Genomic DNA, 21,138 nt, shown 5'->3' with positions numbered 1-21,138 from the left:
CTCTCCTGTCTTTTCTTTTCAGGCTGTAGCACACCTTTTAGTATGTCCTGTAAAGCCATTCTCTTTGTTATAAACTCAGTTTCTGTTTATCTGTGAATATTCTAAACGCATTCTCATTTTTGAAAGAAAATGTGCCAGATATAAGAGTCTTGGCTGGCAGTTTTTCTCTTGCAGTATCTTAAATATATCATACCACTATCTTCTTGCCTCCATGGTTTCTGATGAGAAATCAGCGTTTAATCTTATTGGGTATCCCTTATATGTTATGCATTACTTTTCTCTTGCTGCTCTCAGAATTCTCTCTTTGTCTTTGGCATTTGACGTTCTGATTAGTATATGTCTCAGAGTTGGTCTATTCAGATTTATTCACATGGAAGTATGTTGTACTTCTTGAAAATGGATATCTATGTTCTTCAGTAGGGTTAGGAAATTTTCTACCATTATTTCTTTAGATATTCCTTCTGCCTCCTTTCCCTTCTCTTCTCCCCTGAGACACCCATGACACATATGTTTGCACATCTCTTGCCATCATTTAGTTCCCTGAGACCCCGTTCAATTTTTTCCATTCTTTCCTTAATATGTTCTTTTGTATGTTTGCTTTCAGAGGCCATGTCTTCAAGGTCCCTAATCCTTTCTTTTTTCCCCTCAAATCTGCTGTTATATGATTCCAGTGTATTTTTTATTTCATTCATTGCACCTTTCATTGCCATTAGATCTGCTATTTTTCCATGTATGGTTTCAAATTCTTCATGCTCACCCAGTGTCTTCTTAATATACTTAATCTATTTAGCCATCTCATTGACTTTATTTTTTTTTAGATTTATTTATTTACTTCCCTCCCCCCCCCACCCTGGTTGTCCGTTGTTTGTGTCTATTTTGCTGCATCTTCTTTGTCTGCTTCTGTTGTTGTCAGTGGCACGGGAATCTGTGCTTCTTTTTGTTGTGTCATCTTGTTGTGTCAGCTCTCCGTGTGTGTAGCACCAATCTTGGGCAGGCTGCACTTTCTTTTGCACTGGGTGGCTCTCCTTATGGGGTGCACTTCTTGCGCGTGGGGCTCCCCTATGCGGGGACACCCCTGCGTGGCAGGGCACTACTTGGACGCATCAGCACTACGCGTGGGGCAGCTACACACGGGTCAAGGAGGCCCAGGGTTTGAACTGTGGACCTCCCATGTGGTAGATGGACGCCCTAACTACCGGGCCAAGTCTGCCGCCTGCTCATTGAATTTATTAAGTTTTGTTTGAATATCTATGATTAGTTGCCTCAACTCCTTTATGTCATCTGTGGGCTTCTCTTGTTCCTGTTTCTTGTATGGATTGTAATTTTTTGTTGCTGTCTTGGCATCTGGCTTACCAGATGTATTCATTTTTGGTACAGTTTCTCTCTTTATTTTAGAGCTTTCTTGCCCTTTCTCCCTGGCTGGTTGTGTAATAAGGGCTATGGATGTAGTTGGTGCTGTAAGCTGTGGAGGCTGAAGCTGCCCATGTTATCCCAGGATTTGGTGAAGCTTCCCACCTTTCTCTTTTGCCAAGCATAGGGATAGAGCTGCAGCCATGTATAATAATCCAAGTTGGGCAGGACAAGACTGTCTGTAGTTGCCTGGAGAGACTGAAAAAGCTTCACACCCCTTCCTCCCCTACTTGGGGTGGGATGGAACTGCAGGTATGGGCAACAATCTATGCCTTGCAGGTCCATAATGACTGCAGTTGCCCAGGTAGACTGACATAGCACTGCCTCCCTCCAACTGGGGGTAGGGATGGACTCTCTGGGGTGCCCAAAAATCTAACCCATGTGCGCTGAATATGCCTGTGATTGCCCTGAGAGGCTGTGGGCATTCTGTCCCTTCTGTCCTTTAGCAGGTAGGATCTGAAATATTGAGGCTCAACAGTTCACTTCCTGTAGGCTGAAAGTGAATGCCATTGCCCAGAGAGGCTGAGGAAACTCCATCCCCTTCCTATCCTAGTGTGAGGGGCAGAGGTGGAGATGGAATCGAAGGTGCTCAAAAAACCAGTTCATGTGGAATGAAAATGCCTGCACTTGCCCAGAGAAGCTGAGGAAACCCAGCTCCTCTGTTATCTTCGGGGTGTGGGGATGCAGCCCCAGGTGTCTGATTATTCAGACTGTGCTGGCAGACTGTGCCTGTAGTTACCAGGATAGGCCAGTGCAGGTCCTACCAGCTTCCTTCCTGCCAGAGATGGGGCTGGAACCTAAGCTAGGGATGCAGGCCAATCTGGGTGAAAGAAGGTGGTCCTTACCTTCACTGTGATTTTCAGTTAGCCTGGCTTCCCCTCATGAGTGGGGTGGAATAAAAATGGTGGCTACAAGCTTCTTTCTGACTTGGACATGTTCAAACGTTAACTGTTCTTAGGGTTATACTTTAGCCATCTGAGTTTGCTAATCAGTAGTTGAAGTCAGTGGCCAACCATCTCTTCCCCCCCATTTTTGGGAAATGGAGTTCCCAACTCCAGCCACAGAATAACTCCTGGGTGGCTTGTGCCATAGGCATTGGCCTCTGCAGTGTGAAGTGCTCGACTCATGAATCTTCTCTGCAGATGGGCAGTCTCCTCCTTCAATACTTCCAAGGATGTTGCAGGATGCTCTTCTGGTCTCCTCTTGTATATGGTTTTGACCAATAGTTAATTAGGAACTGGTTGATTTAATGAGTGTGGGTAAATCTGTTGATTGGGTAGTCCCAGTCTTACGCAAGCCAAATACAAACATAAGGTCTTCTTCTATCACACTTATTTTATTCTTCCTTCAGTTATAGTGTCAATCAATTTATTGAATATGGTGGATGAGGCAGGGGCTAACCAAAAAGCAACTTTATTTTTTCATATCTCTGCATTTTCTCCAGCTCAGTTGAATCTCCTTTTCTCACATTTTGTGATATTTTGGGTTAATCCCAAATTCTTCCTTGTCATTTTTCATTTGGAGTAAATATCTCATTTTCTAGGCATATTGAAAAGGAGAGTCCAATCTAATATTAAATCTTCCATCTTTCATTCAATTCAGACTATTTTCCTCCCACACCTCAGTCTGAGAAATCTTATTATTCTTCCTACCTTGCCCTTCTACTTAACCCTTTCCATTCACTTCGTGGTCTTGGGGCTCCTACAGGAGTGGAATTTGGCATGAGGGCAGCTGTCCATGTGTTGATCTTTTCTCAAATAGGCTCCTCTGAGATTCTTGCACTGATAACTCTGGCTCCAGTTTCCAATCCACAAGCCACTTGTACTTTCCATTCAATCTCTGGGTTCCCCAAGTCCACTTTATATTGTTTAATGTTTTGGATAGAGTTTCTTTCAAGGCCATTCTAAGCCAGGTCCTTACATCAGAGTCTGCATTTGGGTTCAGGGAAAATAAACCTTTACTCCATTCTTGTTGAGTGTGGTGAATTGTTTTTAATCTTCCAACAAAGGCTCAGACATTCTTTCATGTTTAGACTGTTTTTTAAACATGAGTCAGATACTAGTTCCTGAAGGGCTTAACTGTCAGCAGGCTCAGGAATAGGTTGCAATAAAGTTCTCTTGATATCCTCTTCTTTCCTTGCCTTATGTATTCTTGAGGTAATGACGACTAAATGTTGCAGTCATTTTCTGGGTTATCTCATAGACCTTCTGCAAAGTGGTATGAATATACTTGTTCTCAGATTTGGAACCTCAGCTGCAATGGATAACAGTCCCTGTTATCATCAGGGAACATAGAGTAATTTATGTCTTTTTCCCTTTGTTTAAATGCTCCCTTGGATGAGAAGGACTGTGTCTTATGCACCAGGGTAGTGAACAGAGTAAAGATGCCCTGTGTATACCATGAACAATCAATATGCTCAATAAGAATGGATATATGGTTAGGAGCAGTTTAACTGCTTTCCTGTTTCACCAACGCACAGACAGGAACTTTTAATTATTTGAATTAGTCAGGGTCCTGGCAGGAAGATAGCATAACAAAAGATTTAACTACTTTGTAGTAGTGTGGCAGGGCTAAGGAAGACAATAAGGTCACCTTGGGGCTAGCAACTGTGGGACGCCATTACAATCCTAAGTCTGATCATAAGGGGATGGAATGATGTTCCTGAAGGAAGTAGGAATTGTGGCAGGAAGGTGGTCTGATGGGAACTAATGTTACAGTGGAACTAGGCATTGCTAGAACACAGCCAAGGTATATTAGTCAGCAAGAGGGATGCTGATGCAAAATGCTCAGAGCAATGAGTTGACTACCTGGCCTTCCCTAATCCATGGGGGACAAGCACACCCTTCCCAGACTTATGGGGTGCTGACCTTAACCACCTTAATCCTTGGGGAATGTGCCCCACCCTCTCTGTACCCTGGGTGGGGAGGTGGAACTCTCCCTGAACATTGCGTGGGAACATCCACCCTCTTCAGCTGCTGGGGCAGACTCAGCCTCTGTAGACAAGGGTGGGGTTCCTCTCTTGGCCCAAGGTGATGTCTTGACTCCAGATCTCAGCTTCCATGGTTTTCCTCTTAAAGCTATTTCTCCTTCAATCTCCCCTTTCCATGTCTGTTTTGGTCCAAGCTGACAGTGGTTTTGTTCATACAGCTCTCTCAAAAAGCTTGTTGGTTTAGTATGCAAAAAGCAGGGAGCCAAGCCATCAGACAGCAAGATGTCCCAAAAATCTTTCCTAGATAACTACCTCTTCAACCCTGACTTACAAGGTCCAAGTTTAGTTAAGTCCTCAAATGGAGCACTGTCTTCTGGGGACTTAATTTCTAGAGGCTTGGCATTTCCAGAATCAATTTCTTATTTCTTTGTGCCCAATGGTTCACTCCTCAGTGTATGTCTCTCATCTAACACTTTGCTGTAAATTGCAAGAAGTCAAGCTGCATCCTCCAAGTTTACTTTGGAAAGTTCTTCAGCTAAGTGCCCAGGCTCGCCATTTTCCAATACTGTATTCCATAAAACATGAGAAGTTAATGTTGCTAAGTTCTCTGCCACTTTAAAACATGGATTGCCTTTCTTCCAGTTTCCAATAGGTTCATTTTTTTAAAAGACTTATTTATTTCATTTTATTTCTCCCTCCTTCTTGTCCCAGTTGTCTGTTCTCTGTCTATTTGCTGTGTGTTCTTTGTCCGCTTCTGTTGTTGTCAGCAGCACCAAAATCTGTGTTTCTTTTTGTTGTGTCATCTTGTTGTGTCAGCTCTCCGTGTGTGCAGCACCATTCCTGGGCAGGCTGAACTTCCTTTTGTGCTGGGCGGCTCTCCTGACCGGGCGCACTCCTTGCACGTGGGGCTCCCCTACGTGGAGACACCCCTGCATGGCACAGCTCTCCTTGTGTGCATCAGCACTGCATGTGGGCCAGCTCCACATGGGTCAGGGAGGCCTGGGGTTTGAACCGCGGACCTCCCATGTGGTAGATGGACACCCTAACCAGTGGGCCAAGCCCGCTTCCTGATATAGGTTCATTATTTACTTTTAAATCCTCATAAAAAGTCTCTTTAGCATCCATATTGCTGTCAACAGTCTCTTCAAAGTGATCTAGGCCTTTTCCATCAAACATTTCACAATTTCTCCAAAAAATACCTCTTATCCATTTATAAAACCTTTCCAGCATTTTGGTCATTGCAAAAGCACTTCCCCACTCTTTGGTACCAAATTCTGTATTAGTTAGCCAAAGGGGTCCTGATGGCAAATATCAGAAATTGGTTGGTTTTTATAAAAGGCATTTATCTGGGGTAGAAGCTTACAGTTACCAGGCCATAAAGCATAAATTACTTCCCTCACCAAAGTCTGTTGCCACATGTTGGAGCAAGATGGCTGCCAATATCTGCCACAGTTCAGGCTTCCTGGGTTCCTCTCTTCCTGGGGCTTGTTTCTCTTTCCTCACAACCAAGCCTCCTCTGTGTGCTTACTTCCCAGGGCTCCAGCTCAAGACACCAACATCAAAACTCCAACACTTTTCTTCTGCCATGTGTTTTACCCTACTGATGTGGCCCAATCAAAGCCCTAATCATAATTTAATTAAGTAAATGTGAAACTTTAGACAGACCAGTTTACAAACATAATTCAATATCTATTTTTGGAATTCACAACTTATCAAACTGCTACACAGGCAAGAAGGAAGTCCAGGATGAGAAATCCCCAGTCTCCCTCTCTTCCCATCCTCCAGCCTCCTTTTGGTGCCTGCCATTGGCTGAAAACCAGCTGCAAGCCAGATGTCCAGGGCACCTGAGTGATGTCACTCTAGAGGGCAGTCCCATGCGGCAGAGAGCAGGGCAAAGACAAACAGGTAATGGATCATGCAAAGGGGGATGCTCTTATAGTTGGAAAAAAACAAACTAGCATATATAGGCCATTAGAAAGAATATCAAATGTAATGGTCATTTATTGTTTAAATACTTACATTTTAATTTAGGTCCATTATAAAGTAAATGCATTTTTAGAGAATAACTCCTGATATTTAAACCTTGATTTTTGTTTGTGTGTTTATACACTGCTTTCTCCAAAAAGTGTTTATGACCCTTTACAAAGATGTATATAACATAGTGATATAAAATAATACAAAAGGGAAATAAGAGCAGAAATGTTGGAAGAATTGAAGTTAATTAACAAAAGATAGGCTATAGCGTGGGCTATAAGTTTGATTCTAAGGTTTCTTGCAGGTAGATCAAAAATACTTCTCTCATATAACATTTATTGAGTCCCTATGATATATGTTAGGTACTAGTGATACTGCAGTGAGTAAGACAACAAGGTCACACAGAATTTATATTAGTGGGAAGACAAGAAAATTAAAAAAGGATACAGAGAACCAGAAGGATGGTGGCGCAGGAAGGAGTTCCTAGAGTCAGCTCCTGCTACAGGGCAGTTAGCAAACACCCAGAGCTCTCCGGAGCTTGCTGAAGCACCTCTTTGGAGGCTCCAAGAGACCAGAAGAGCATCCTGCAACATCCTTGAAGGAGTGGAAGGAGGAGACTGCCCATCTAAAGAGAAGACTTGTAAGTAGAGGCTCCACGCCCTGGAGGCCGGTGCCCATCCTCCACTGGAGGCACAAGCCGCCTTGGGAGCTGTTCCACAGCTGGAATTGAAAGCTCCACTTCCCCCAAACAGGGGAGAAAGAGACGGTTGGGCACCAGTTTCAGCTACTGATGAATAAATAAAGCAGGCTACAGTACGATCCTGAGAATAGCTGAAATTTGAGCCTGTCCAATCTAGAAAGAGGCCTGTGGCCACCACTGTAACTCTGCGCCTGGCATGAGGGGAAGCGGGGTGGCCTAAACATCCCAGTGCTGGTGGGGACCGGCTTCTTCCCATCCAGGTCAGATTACAGCTCTAGCCTGGGCCCCAGTGCCACCTCCAGCAGGGAGGAAGCTGCAGGGACCTGCGCCAACCTCTCCGGGAAGTTACCGGCTGCGGAGGCTGGTGATTATCCTATTCTGGTGGCACGAGCTGCCCCAGGAGCTGTTCTGTGATGGGAATTGGAGGCTCCATTTCCCAGAAACAGGGGAGGAGGAGATGGTTGGCTGCTGATTTTAGCTACTGGTTGGTGGACTTACCTGGCTGGGATATAACCCTGGGAACAGCTCAGGTGTGAACCAGCCCAAGTCAGAAAGAGGCCGGAGGCCATCATTTTGACTCCGCCCCAGCCTGAGGGGAAGCCAGGCTGACTGAAACTCTCAGTGTTGGCAGGAACTAGTTTCTTTCATGCAGATCAGCCTGCAGCCCTAGCCTAGGTTTCATTCCTATCTCTGGTGGGCAGGAGCCTGAGGAGCCCTGCACCAGCCTATACAGGTAACTGCAGGTAACTTTGGCTGGCATTGACTGAAATCAGAAGTCTCAGGGCAACTGTGGTCATCTTGGACCCACACTGCATAGACTGCTGCCCACACCTGCAGCTCCATCCCTGCCCCAGGCAGGGGAAAAAGGGATGTGAAGCTTCATCAGTCTCTCTGGGCAACTACAGTCCAGGCCTGCATTTGGATTATTCCACACAGCTGTGACTCTGTCCCTACCCCTACAAAGGAGAAAGTTGGAAGAAACTTCATTGGTCCCTGGCACAATGAGGGCAGCTTGAACCTCCACAGCTTCCAGCACCAAATACATGCTTGCCTCCTACTGCACAATCAGCAAAGGAGAAGGGGTAAGAAGTCCTAAACTAAAGAGAAAAACTGCTCTCAGAAAAAATACTCTAGTAAGCCAGATGCGAAGACATCAACAAAAAATTACAATCCACATCCAAGAGACAGGAAGCTATGGCCCAGTTAAAGGAACAAGATAAGGCTCCAGATGACATAAAGGAGTTGAGACAACTAATTACAGGTGTTCAAACAAATCTCCTTAATAAATTCAATGAAATGGCAAGAGATTAAAGATATTAAGAAGACATTGGATGAGCACAAAGAAGAATTTGAAAGCATGCATAGAAAAATAGCAGAGCCTATGGGAATGAAAGTTGCAATCAATGAAATTTAAAAAACATTGGAATCATATAATAGCAGATTTGAGGAGGTGGAAGAAAGGATTGGTGAGCTTGAAGAAATGTCCTCTGAAAGTGAACATACAAAAGAACAGATGATGAAAAGAATGGAAAAAAATCGAACAAGGTCTCAGGGAATTAAATGACAGCAAAAGGCATGCAAACATACGTGTCATGGGTGTCCCAGAATGAGAAGAGAAAGGAAAAGGGGCAGAAGGAATATTTGAAGAAATAATGGTAGAAAATTTCCCAACCCTGTTGAAGAAGCACAATGTACTCCCATCCAAAAAAATCCAATGGACCAACTCCAAGACACATACTCATCAGAATATTAATTGCCAAAGACAAAAAGAGAATTCTGAGAGCAGCAAGAGAAAAGCAATGCATAACATATAAGGAATACCCAATAAGATTAAGTGCTGATTTCTCACCAGAAACCATGGAGGCAAGAAGACAGTGGTCTGATGTATTTAAGATACTACAAGAGAAAAACTTCCAGCCAAGAATCTTATAACCAGCAAGACCGTCTTTCAAAAATGAGGATGAAATTAGAATATTCACAGATAAACAGAAACTGAGAGAATTTCTAAGCAACAGACCAGATTTTCAGGACATACTAAAGGGTGTGCTGGAGCCTGAAAAGAAAAGACAGGAGAGAGGGGCCTGGAAGAGAGTCTAGAAATGAAAACTATATCAATATAAGTAACTAAAAGTGTCAAAAGAGTGGTGAAAATAAAATATGACAGAAAAAACTCAAATAGTCAGGAATAAACTTAACCAATGATGTAAAGCACTTGTATTCAGAAAACTGCAACTCAGTGTTAAAACAAATTTAAAAAGCCTTCAATAACTGGAAGAACATTTCTTTTTTTTTTTTTTTTTTAATTTTTTTATTTTTTATTGACTTTGTAATAATATTACATTAAAAATATATATGTGAGGTCCCATTCAACCCCACCCCCCCACCCCCCCTCTCCCCCCCCCCAACAACACTCGTTCCCATCATCATGACACATCCATTGGATTTGGTAAGTACATCTTTGGGCACCTCTGCACCTCATATACATTGGTTCACATCATGGCCCATACTCTCCTCTATTCCATCAAGTGGGCCCTGTGAGGATTTACAATGTCCGGTGATTACCTCTGAAGCACCATCCAGGGCAGCTCCATGTCCCGAAGACGCCTCCACCTCTCATCTCTTCCTGCCTTTCCCCATACCCTTTGTCCATTATGTCCACTTTTCCCAATCCAATGCCACCTCTTCTATGTGGACATTGGATTGGTTGTGTCCATTGCACCTCTATGTCAAGAGGAGGGTCAGATGGAAGAACATTTCATGCTCATGGATTGGAAGACTAAATATCATTAAGATGTTAATTCTACTCAAAGTGCTATACAAATTCAATGCAATCCCGATAAAAATTCCACCAGCATTAAAGAAAAAATTGAAAACACGATCATTAAATTTATTTGGAAGTGTAAGGAGTCCTGAATAGCCAGAAACATCATAAGAATGAAAAGTCAGCCCTCATCTCCAGACTTTAAATCATAATACCTACCTATAGTGGTAAAAACAGCATGGTACTGGCCTAAAGACAGATACAACAGACCAATGGAACCAAATTTATGGTTCAGAAACAGACCCCCACAGGTATGGTCAAGTGATTTTTAACTAGCCTATCAAACTCTCACAGCTTGTGCAGAACAATCCATTCAACAAATGGTGCTGGAAGAATTGGAAATCCATAGCCAAAAGAAGGGAAGAGGACCCCTATCTCACACCTTATTCAAAAATTAACTCAAAATGGATCAAAAAACTAAAAATAAAAGAACTATAAAACTTCTAGAAGAAATTATTGGAAAATATCTTCAAGACCTGGTGGTAGGTAGTGGATTCTTAAAGGAGATAAGAGGAGGACTGAGTGGACTACTGATGTTTAATGTATGTAGTATCTTTAATTAGCTTTACTGTGAAAGTGTGCAAATGTATAGAGTGGATGGTAACACAGTGAATAACAGCTAGTTTATAAATGGGGATGTGACTGAAAATGGTAGTCCAGTTATGTAAATACCAATTGACAGAATGCTAGAGAAAAATCTAGGAACTGGATAGCACAGTAAACCAAGAGGTGAATGTGGTTGATGGTACAGATGCATGAGTGTCCTTTGGTAGTTAGAGCAAATGTATTTCACTACTGCAAGGTGTTGGGAATGTGCAGAAGCATGGCAAAAATACAGCTGGAGTGACCTATAGACTGTGGTTAGTAGTAATAATATAATATTCTTGCATCTATGCAAAAGATGTACTGTGTTGATACTCAGGCAGTATGGAAAATGTGAGCCAAATGTACACTATGGACATGGCAATAATCAGATGATATTATTTTATCTGTAGCCAATGACACACCACATTGGGGTGTTATTTGGGAATTTTGCACATGTGCATGATTGTTTTATAAGTTTACAACTTCTGTCATAAAAAATATATTTAAAAAATAATAATAGGGTGGGTTGGGGGGGAAACACACCAAGTGTAAGATGAGGACTATGATTAGTAGTAAATTTTTGACAATATTCTTTCATAATTTGTAACAAACCTTTCATGACAATGCAAGGTGTAGGTGGAAGGTTGAGGTATGGGATGCATGTTTGCTTTGTAGGTTCACAACTTTTTACCATACACTTAATTATGTATGTTCATATATAAATGATATAAACATAATAATAATAGTATTGGTTAGGGGAAAATACTTTGTTTAGTACTAATATTTTGACAATGCTCTTTAATCATTAATTAAAAAGGTTTAACAACAATTCAAGTTATTGGTAGTAGGGTGAGTTATGAGAGTCCTGTATGATGTTATATATGTTTGTTTTGTAAGTTTACAACTATTAATATACAGTTATGTAGGTTTATGTAGGTTTATGTATGAGTGATATACTTCAATAAATTTTTTAAAAAGGGAATGAAAAAAGGATACAGACATATAATATAAGTTCAGATTGAGATAAATGCTATGAAGAAAATAAAAGGAAGTAGTGGGACAAAGTGACGGGGCCAATATTAGATATCATAAAAAGAGAAAAAGGCTTTTTGGTGAATAATGGTTAAGCTGAAATTTCAGCAATGAGAAAATAATCATGGGCAAAGGAGTTGGGGGCAGAGAATGGATTACAAAAAAGTATATTGCCCAGAGAAGTTAGCTAGTATCATATTCCTACAGGAAAATATCTTTGAGATTACAATTTTTACATAGAGGATATTTGGAGGTAAATATTTCATGCTTACACATAGAATATCCTTTTTACCCATCCTAGCATAGGCCTCTTCTTTTCCATAACTGTCCCAGGTGATTTTATCTTTAATTTTCAACATTAACTAGTGTAACAAAACTTTATTTAACAGTTACCATATGTCAAGGTCTGTGCAGGGTATCATACAGACCTTGAATATAAGGATTTAAAATAGTTTAAGGAAATTATATATTATGTTCTGAATTGTATAACACAAACCAAGTATTTTAAAGTAAAGATTAAGGTGGGCTAGAATTGTTAAAGAGACTTTCAAAGACAAAATGCAATGTAATTTGAAAGGCTGTGTGTGTCCTGCTTGGAGATTCTGAAGAATTGAATCTGTTGATTAAATAAAAGCCAGTGCAAAATTATTTTCTTCATTTGGCTTCAATTGTTATAATGTAACCAATGCATTGGAAAATCACAAAGAAATCATACATATGGCCCATCCATATGATCAACTCAGTAATACTGAAATGCAAATTAAAAGTAGGAGAATCTGAATTGCTCCCATCTCAAAATATATCCAAAACCCAACCCCTCGTCACCACTTACACTATTCCCAACCGCTCCCAGCTGCCATCATCTCTTGCTTGGGTTACAGCCTTTGGCTCCTACCTATTCTGCCCTCTGCTCAGCCAGAGTGGTTCTGTTACAAAATAAGTCAGAAAATTGCATCACTCCTTTGTTCAAAACCATCGAATGGCGTCCTATTTCCCTCGGAGAAAAAGCCAACCTCCTTAGAAGGACCGCCAAGCTCCTACAGGGTCCACCCCTCACTACCTCTCTGACCTCATCTTCTAACTTCCTCCCTCCCACCTCGCTCAGCCCCCCTGGCCTCCTAGCTGAGCGTCCAACTTCTCAGCCTAGCTCCATCTTGGGTCTTCGCACTCAGGGTCTAATTCTGTTGCTTGCACTCTCCCAGCTCAAGGTCTATTCCCTCTTCCTGAATACTCTTTGCTCAGATATCCCTCATGTCCTTTGAGTCTTTCTTCAAATGTCAACCATTTGGTGAGGCCTCTTGCAGCTTCTCCCTCATGCTCTCTCCTGTCACACCTTCCCTTTTTATTTTTTGACCAATACTTATCGTATTTCACATGGTAATGTATTTTACAAATAAGCAATTATTATATTATTTACCATGTATTGTTTATTGCCTATACCACCCTCTAGATGGGAAGATATTTTTATTTAGTTAGTTTGTGGCAGCTTTATTGTTTTTTGCCCGACTTATTGATCAGTGCTTAACAAATATTTGTTTAATGACTAAATGTCTGAATGTTCTTTTTAAAAATAAGCCCTCCAGTCACAACGATTAAGACCCACCCTGATTCTATTTGGCCACAACTTTAACAATAACATCTTCAAAAGGTTGTATTTACAAAAGGGTTCAAAAGCACAGGAATGCAGGTTAAGATTCCAACATGTCTTTTGTGGGGGACATCATTTAATCTCCAACATTTACCACCCCCATGTTCAGAATCTTACTTCTTTCCTTACTTTACCATAAGGATATTTCAAGATTACAAGTGCAATTTGAATGCTAATCCTGGTACCCCAAAATCAGTTTTTGGATTTGGTGTTCAGAAATTTTGATCTTGTGCTACAAGAAATAAGTTAATCTTTTAGTCAGTCCACAGATGAGTTCTGCTTTCTTACCTGGCCTTGAATAATTTCACCCGTTTGTCTTTCCTCTAAGTTGTCTAGCACAGTGAGAAGCAGCCAGTCCGTCCCAGGCTTTCTACTCCATTGTAGTCCCTATAATGTTTTTTTTTTTAAGATTTATTTTTATTTATTTTGTCCCACACTCCCCCGCCTCAGTTGTCTGTTCTCTGTGTCCATTCGCTGTATGTTCTTCTGTGTCTGCTTCTATCCTTGTCAGCAGCACTGGGAATCTGTGTCTCTTTTTGTTGTGTCATCTTGCTGCATCAGCTCTTCATGTGTGCGGCACCACTCCTGGGCAGGTTGAACTTTCTTTCACGCTGGGTGGCTCTCCTTACTGGGTGCACTTCTTGTGCGTGGGGCTCCCTTATGTGGGGGACACCCCTATGTGGCAGGGCACTCCTTGCGCACATCAGCACAGCGCGTGGGCCAGCTCCACACAGGTCAAGGAGGCTCTGGGTTTGAACCATGGACCTCCCATGTGGTAGGCAGATGCTTTATCCATTGAGCCCAGTCTGCTTCCCTCCTATAATGGTTTTATTTTTTTTCCAAATTCTACTTAATTTATTCATTTTTTTAAAAGATATTACATTAAAAAAATATGAGGTCCCCATTCGCCCCCCCGCCCCCACCCCACCACTCCCCCCCCAATAACACTCTCCCGCATCATCATGTCACATACATTGTGTCTGGTGAGTACATCTCCAGGCATCGCTGTACCCCATGTCCCGTGTTCCACACCATAGCCCACACTTCCCCACGTTCCATCCAGTGGGCCATAGGAGGACATACAACATCCGGCAGTTGTCCCTGGGGCACCACCCAGGACAACTCCAAGTCCCGAGAATGCCTCCACATCTCTTCTCTTCCTCCCCTTCCCCGCACCCAGCAGCCACCATGACCATTTTTTCCACATCAATGCCACATTTTCTCGATTTTTTTAAATTGATTTTGTAAAAATATTACATTAAAAAAATATGAGGTCCCATTCAACCCCACCACCCCCACCGCACCCCTCCCCCCCCCCCAGCAACACTCACTCCCATCATCATGACACATCCATTGCATTTGGTAAGTACATCTCTGGGTATCTCTGCACCTCATGGTCATTGGTCCACATCATGGCCCACACTCTCCCCCATTCCATCCAGTGAGCCCTGGGAGGATTTACAATGTCCGGTGATTGCCCCTGAAGCACCATCCAGGGCAACTCCAAGTCCCAAAGGCACCTCCACATCTCATCTCTTCCTGCCATTCCCCATACCCATCAGCCACCATGTCCACTTTTCCCACTCCAATGCCACCTTTTCTCTGTGGTCCTTGGATTGGTTGTGTCCGTTGCACCTCTATGTCAAGAGGAGGCTCAGATTCCACATGGTTACTGGATGCAATCCTCCTGCTTTCAGTTGTAGGCACTCTAGGCTCCATGGTGTGGTGGTTGTCCTTCTTCAACTCCATCTTAGCTGAGTGAGGTGAGTCCAATAAATCAGATTGTAGGAGCTGGAGTCTGTTGAGGCTCAGGGCCTGGCTATCATATTGTCAGTAAAAAGATTCAATCCCCTAAATATAACTTAAACCCCAATACCAACTACAATTCCAGTCATTTTCTCGATTATTAACCACAATAGTTCATGAATAGGATATCATTAAGTCCACTCTGATCCTTACTATATTCCTCCTTCCTGTGGACCTTGGCTTGGTTGTGTCCATTCCATATCTATGTCAAGAGGGGGTTTAGATTCCACATGGATATTGGATGCAATCCTCCTGCTTTCAGTTGTAGGCACTCTAGGCTCCATGGTGTGGTGGTTGTCCTTCTTCAACTCCATCTTAGCTGAGTGAGGTGAGTCCAATAAATCAGATTGTAGGAGCTGGAGTCTGTTGAGGCTCAGGGCCTGGCTATCATATTGTCAGTCCAGAGATTCAAATCCCCTAGATATATCTTAAGCCCCAGCACCAACTACAATTCCAGTAAAGTAGCATGAAAGTCTTGTGAAAAGGGATCCCATCTGAGTCCAGCTCCATCTCGCAGAAACACCAGCTCCAAAGAAGGGCCAACTGACATGGCAATGAACCCCATCTGCCATGACCATAGAACCTGTGGGTCTCTTTAGCCCTCAAAAGGACCAATACCTGGGGTTGTATCTACTTTATCTGTCGCTGAGACTCTGCTCAGGTGTGCATAAGGGCAACCCTTCTGACAACCTCCAGACTCTTTTTTAGAGACTCATAGCCATATAAACTCATTTGTCCTTTCCATTTCCCCCTTAATTTAGGTGAAACAGCATTTTTAACTCCTGTTATTATATGTAGACAGGGATATTCTGCTGGTCCGCGTTGAACCTTTAATTCAAGGTCATTTTCTAGTTGCATCATCAGCTGGTACTTGGTGGTGATCCCTTGGTGTCAGGGAGGCTCATCCCCGGGTGTCATGTCCCATGCTGGGGGGAATGCATTGCATTTACATGCTGAGTTTGGCTTCGAGACTGGCCACATTTGAGTAACATGAAGGCTGTCAGGAGGAAACTCGCAGGCACAGTGCTGCTCTAGGCCTTGTTTTTATTTCAGGCGTATAGGCTCACAGGCATAGTCATTAGTATCAGGGGCTCACTGTTGGACCCTCATTCCTTCCTGGTCCTTACCATTGCACCTGGGGGACTGCCGCTGCTCCCCTAGGGACCACGACAGAGCTCCCCCCGGCCAGTAACCCAGTACCCCCCCCAGCTGTTGTTTTTAATTGTTTCTACTATGAGTATATCCAAACATTATCATGCACCCTGGACATATGCCCTGTATAACTTCCTGTCAACCATATATTGCCTGTCAATAACATCCCATACCAGTATTCCTCCGCTGCCATTGTTGAACCACTCTGTGATCCAAAACTTCCTGAAAAGTGAAGCCCAATATAATGTCAGGTTCCCTTACTAGTAAAATGGAATATAGCGATGAGTTTAAAGGTTAGATATAGAATACGTATTGATTTGGAAAAATTCTACATCCTATCTTTTTCTTTTCTTTTTTCCTAATTATTGAGCTTCTCTTCACAAGAGCCTTAGATCACAGTAATTCATGTATACAATATACAGTACTCCCACACATCCACCATAAAACCTTTGCCTTCCACAGCGATAATCTTATAACTTATTCATATCATATTTACTGAAACTGATGTACAGACTCTGAGACAATAGCTTTCAAACAAGGTGACATCTGTGCTTACATTGTGGTCCATACTTTAGGATATACAGTTTTATAATGTTTTATTGCAGCAACTATTTGGCTTCTCAAGTCTTTGCCTTCTATAGAAAATTGACTAGTGAGAGAGGATGACTGAAGTAACTATATTGCTATAGGATGGCATGGAGAAGTAATGCTCTGTTCCATTGGCAGTGGGACCATTATTGCCTTCAAAATCTAATCGAGTATAGAACAAATTCCAGGTTTCCTGTTCTTAAATCTCCCTTCCCCTGCAACCACTTCTAGTACCAAAACTGCATCTATCAGAAAACAGAGCTGCTTTAAATATTACAGGGATAAAAAGTTTTAGTATAGGAATTAGAAGGTGGCTTTGGGAAGTTCCCTGGGAACCTGCTGCAGCACAAGTTTCTGGAAATGCTTCTATCTGCAGCAGCAGGATGGAATGGCCAAGAAGTCTGAGGAGCTTTGCAACTGCCTCCGTATCTGGCCACTGCAATTTCCCCAGAGTAATGCCTCCCCACACTTCTGCCTTCCAAACTTTGATCACTTTCTCTCTGAAGCAGAGTCTAATCCCAAATCTGACTACCCTGCTGCAATGCCAAGGCTGCCTTAGGAGCGGGTGGTAACAATATGAAGTTGGCAACTGAAAGCCCAGCACATGCTTAGAGGTAGTTGAATGAATAACACATAGTCACTGAGCTGTGAGCCTGACACTGCTCTAAGTGCTTTACACTGTATTATCTCTTTGAACCCTTATGACAACCCTATGGCATTCATTATTATTACAGCATTTTTACAGATAAAGGAATGTGACACTGGGGAATTACGTAACCTGCTCAAGGCCCACACAGCTGGTGAGAAGAGTGAGAAGAGAGCGTGAAATCCAGGAAGTGCCAGTCTAAAACACACACTCTTCTCCACCACACTGCACCCAAGAGGGAGCACCTTGTCAATGATGGCGGTTGTTTCAGGGTGGAGAATGACAGGCAATTTTTATTGTCTTCTGTATAATATCTTACAACATTTCACCATTAAACAGGAGTTACCTTTGTACAAATGGCTTTTCAATTTATTTCTGAACGATGTTCCCATGTTGTGGAGTATGGGGATTTGGCTTCCAGGCTGGGTCTGGGCCATCTGGCTCCGACCTTTGTGCCTTAACCAAACACCACAAATGCCCACCACAGAGCACCTTGAATGCTTCACTGCATGTCATTTGACACACCAGCACTCTTTACCAAAAGGTATGCCCCACTGAGGAAAGACACCCTGACACGGCGTTCTTCCTACGCCCAGGAACCCTGGCAGTACCTGAAGCAGAGTGGGTGCTTAGGAGATTGTTATTACATGGTAGGATATCTTGGCTTTCTTAGCCTTCAGGAGAGTGGTGCCGATTTAGGTAATATTCAAAGTGTAGGTCTTAATCCCTTATCTGCACTTCTGAACTCCATAAAGCTCTGGAAATGGAAGGTTTTGTTCTGAACTCTTTTGATGGGAATACCTGACCTGAACTCATTCAGCTGCAAATCTCTTCTGCACTGACACAGGGCTACTTTTAAACTTTATATTTTCTACTGACGGTAAATGTTAATACATTTCACTGCAGAGATATTGGTGTGTTTCAGGTTACTGCCCCAGACCTCATCAGGAATCCTACAAAAACATCAGAATCCAGCCCCATGTCTGGTCTCTCGTGGCTAAGGGGTCATGGGCATGGGCTTTCTGTCTGGTACATGTCCTGTTCTGCCCCTCCCTTTCCTGCTCCTTCCTAGGAATGAAGGGTCGTGAATGTCATGGTCAGAACTTCAGGCATTCCTGGAACCCTGTTCGTGGTGGAGGATTTTCGTGTCTTTGGACCCAGGCACTGCTCGCCTCCTTGTTTCATACCCTAGGCAGGCAGACACATGGTGTCTCTTGAAACCTGGTCTCCTCTTGTTGGGCAGTGAGCCACGTCCTCTGTAAAGACACGTTCAAGTCCTGACCACTGGTCCTGTGGGAGTGAACCCATTTGTTAAATGGGTCTTTTGGAGATGTTACGTTCAGTTAAGGTATAGACCCGTGTGTGAATAGGATCTTCAGAGATCCTGTTTAGATGACCCCAAACTGAGTGAGGGTGGGCCTTAACAGCTATAACCAGAATCCTTACAAGGCAGAGGAAATCCGGGCAGACTCATGAAGAAGACTCCAGAAGTCAGAAGAGCAGAAGCCAGAGAATGTGGCAGATGGCCACGTGACAGAGGCAGAGCTGCAAGCCAGGGAGCCCCAGGGACTGAGGCGAGCCAGACCAGAGGCTACGGATTCCAGGAGAAAGCGTGGCCTGCCAGGGCCTTGCTGCTGGCCCTCCAGCCGCCACGAGACGAGAAATTCCTGTTCCTCAAGCCAATCCATCCTGTAGTATTTGTCATCACAGCATTAGCAAACTAATCCATCTGGTCCTTTCCCCACCCCCTTCTTCCTTTAAGGTAAACAATCAGTGTGCTTCCAGGATTCATATCCAAAGAGGTCTATGTAGGAGAGAGGGAGGTGAGATAGAAAGGCTGGGTGGCCAGTGGTACTCAAAGCTGGTTGACAAGAACATGACATTTTAAGAAGTCACCAAGGTTGAGACCCTAATCTAAACCATTCAGTTAGAGTCTGTGGGGTGAGGCCAGGGCAGCAGCAGATTTTACAAGTTGCAACTGGTGATTCTAATATGCAGCCTGGTATGAGAACTGTGGGATTAGGCCTTGATTCTACCGCCTCCAGATCGAAATAATGTTACCTGCGTTTGGCCTCCTCAGTTCAAAAAGCCCCAAAGGGAAGAGGGTAATTGACAGGGAGAGTTCAGGCATCCTCCTTCCCCGGCTCGAGGCATCACTATTCATCAAGACCTCACACTGACACCCAGTACCTTTCAACTCTCACGAGGACACCAGCAGAACCTTCAACAGCAGATAACCTCTTCCTTCCTTTTCCTTGATTGAGTCTTTGATTTAAAAAAGAGAATATGGCGTTTAGTTTTATGAGCTATGAATATAATTAAGCATTTTTTTTCTTCTTCGTTTTCTTCACTAACAAGGAGACCTTGATCATGTCATTTAACCAATTTGTGTACATCTGCATAACTTTCTAAACACTGGAGGAACAATGGAGTTTGGTTTTAGGACTACATATGACCAAAGTGCTTGGGCAGAATTTTTTTGGAGTAATGCCTCCATTACTTAAGCTTGTTTTGTCTGTTATTTTATTTTCTGAATTTGAAATAAAGTTTACTTAAAAAAAGAATAAATACACATGTAGTAAATCTAAGCATTAATTTCAGGAAGGAGCCAAGCCCAACTTGGAGCAATGGCATCCAGTTGAGTCCAACCTAGATTAGCCAACCTCCCACTAACCCACAGATACAGGATCTAAAAAATGTTTATAACAGCATGCTACTGAAATTTTGTGGTTGTTTGTTATGTGGCATAATTGTGGCAATAGCTCACTGATACAATGGTAAATGCATAGAGATTCTATAACCATGTTATAGAGTTCATGACTGAACTCTTTTGTATTATTTTGATGACACATAAAACAATTTCTTATAAATCGGTTACACAAAAATATTGCAGAGCATTATCTGGCATATAATATTTTTTTAATTTAATTTTCCTCTTGAGGTCAATTTTTTTGTAGTGGAAATCTTGGCTACAATTTTACACAGTAATTTTGCCTTTGGATTAAATTGCTCCAGTATCCATATAGCATTGCAATGCTTAAAGTTTACAGGGTTTTCTCTGATTTCAAAGGTTTTTATTTTCTTACTTAGCATAAAGTTTTTAGATCACTTTCATTTTTAACATAGTGGCCAACATAACCATTGGATTGCATTAATAGAATCCATGTAGGTTTTATAGTTTAAATCAATATAAAGTAATAAAAACTTATTTTAGGACATAGTAGTATCCACAATCATCATTTTAAATATATCCTTTCTTGGTTCTAAAGGAGGCTCATTTATTCAATAAGTAGAAGGGCGATCATCTTATACAATAAAGATATCTTGGATACAGTGCGGTAGGTGGTGAGTAGTTTGTTTGATTTTGCATGGAAGCTGTTTCGTCAACATTGTACTAGAATCTAGGAGTGTGAAATGTGGATTCTATAAAGTCTCATAGCTGGAAAGTCAAATAAATTAATTTTAGTTCTTGACTTAAACTACTGCTGAGAAGTACTTCATTTCCTGATTCTTCCTTCTTTAAATAGATTTAAGGGGTACATGAAAGTCAAGTTGGACCCGTCTGTCCTCACTCTAAAGAGTTTCACCTGACTGCTTTTCAGTTTTTCTTTAACACAATTGGTTTCTGAAGTTCCCCTTTCTTTTTCTTTTGTCTCTCTGTCTATAGCTCCCCCTTCTCTTTCTCCTTTCCTGCTTCCCTCTCTTTTGTTCTTGCTACCCTCCCTTTCTTTATTTTTCATATCTTTTCACTTCTGATTGACAAAAATTTGAGACAAAGTCTTCCTAAATACTCTTCATCCTTAAAAAAAAGAAGCAATGAATTCTTTAGAATAAAATGCTTTACTAA

General features: G+C 42.3%; 1 long non-coding RNA gene across 2 annotated transcripts in view; it reads left to right on the top strand.

The window, feature by feature from the left end:
* The window catches only part of LOC131274808 (uncharacterized), a 38,307-nt gene extending 20,675 nt beyond the window's left edge, over positions 1-17,632 (top strand). For both annotated transcript variants that reach the window (XR_009182106.2, XR_011646680.1), the window contains one exon: positions 17,380-17,632. This is a non-coding gene — a long non-coding RNA (uncharacterized lncRNA). The remainder of the gene's footprint in view (positions 1-17,379) is intronic.
* Positions 17,633-21,138: the final 3,506 nt, after the last annotated feature.

The sequence above is a fragment of the Dasypus novemcinctus genome, chromosome 20, assembly GCF_030445035.2.
Source record: "Dasypus novemcinctus isolate mDasNov1 chromosome 20, mDasNov1.1.hap2, whole genome shotgun sequence".
NCBI classification, from domain to species: domain Eukaryota; kingdom Metazoa; phylum Chordata; class Mammalia; order Cingulata; family Dasypodidae; genus Dasypus; species Dasypus novemcinctus.
The sequence above is the reverse complement of the archived record's forward strand: the minus strand, read 5'-3'. Positions and strand labels throughout refer to the sequence as shown.